Here is a 1,588-nt window from a genome sequence, read left to right on the forward strand (position 1 = left end):
CATTTTCCTGTTAAATTCTATCTTGTGGGAGAGGAGAGAAGAAAGTATCATTATGGTTTTTCAATTAAGTGAACCCTGGGCAGAGAGGGATGCGTCAGGATGGGAAAATTAATGTGCTGTGGACAGATGTTTAGTAGTAATGGCCGAAAGAGGCCTGCAGAGATACACATCCCATCCATTGCACCCAGCTGCGGCTGGAGGGGCAGGCATGCACAGAAAAAAACAGAGAGGCCAATAACTAAATGCACTTTGGTTCAATCACTCATATGCTGATGCATACAATAATGATAAACACACAGTACTGAGCATTTTCATATGCACCACACAAACCTACAAAAGCTTTTGTTGTGCATGTGTATTTATGTCCAGTGCTGGCCGCAGCACATACAGCCCTCAGTTAGGAAAAAATGGACACAGAGAATGATTGGCTGAAAAAGCTTGACTGTGGGAGGTGACCAGATGCATGTTAAGTGACATGCCCCATATGGAGAGATGGAGTAAGATATATAAAGAAGTAGTTTACGTAATCACTTAAAACCTCCTTGGGCAACAACAACATTTTGAGAGAGAAATGACTAATAAGGAGCCAAAGAAAGCTGAAAATCACAGATGGCGGGTAGTCAGACACAAACTGCATTATTATCACAAAGCCCCCATTCTCTTTTCACTATCTATTTCCGAAAGAGACACACCTGGTTTCATCACATCAGTGTTGTAGCGAGACGAACTGCTTCCAGACATTCTTACTGCCGCCTCGTCAAAACAACTCTCATAAAATTGGTCTCTGTGTTTCTCTCTCACACATGCATCTTTCACAGCCTGTTGTCACACAGCTCTCCAGTAATTACCAGGGTGGCCGCCCTCCTACTGCCCTTCGATGGATTGTCTGTGCAACCATGGGTTCGCCCCTGCAGCCATAACTCTGAACCTATGTCTGCTTACAGCTTTACACTAACACAGCAGCCAGCAAATTGGCTTCGAGAAAGACAGAGACAGAAAAGAAAATCAAACAAGGGTTGTGACGGAGATTTAGGTATGTGGGTGCACAGACATGAAAAAGCATCAAAGTAGACACATACTTATTCACTCTGACTATTTGTCACTTCCCTGTCTTCAAGGAGTAATCTATAATGCTGAGATACCTCTGACCAACAGGCAGGCAGGTGTCTTTCCTAGGAGAGATATGAAACTACAGTACAGAGGCAGACGGATAGACAGAAACACACACACACAACCTACACACACATTGCTTCTGAGATAATTTTGACAGGGGAAATATGGTTGAAGAAGAGTGGAATGAAGATGAGATGAAATAGGAAAGGGAGAGTAGGGAGACATAAACTGATAACAGTTTGATAAAGGTTGATAACGTCAGGAAAGACCAAAAATAGATGACAGAACGGATGGAAGGAAAAGGTTTTGCAACTGGCAGATCAATACAAACATCTACAATCTGCATCCAGAGAGTAGACATTTTTAAATGACTTTTGCCAGCTCTTGTTTTCAGTTTATATTGTTTAAATATGACATTAATCAGAGGGTAATCAACAAAGAAATGACAGTCTTCGTTTTTTTTCCTCAAAAATTC

Source organism: Cyprinodon variegatus, unplaced genomic scaffold (assembly GCF_000732505.1).
Source record: "Cyprinodon variegatus isolate N-32 unplaced genomic scaffold, C_variegatus-1.0 Scaffold167, whole genome shotgun sequence".
In the NCBI taxonomy this organism is placed as follows: Eukaryota; Metazoa; Chordata; class Actinopteri; order Cyprinodontiformes; family Cyprinodontidae; genus Cyprinodon; species Cyprinodon variegatus.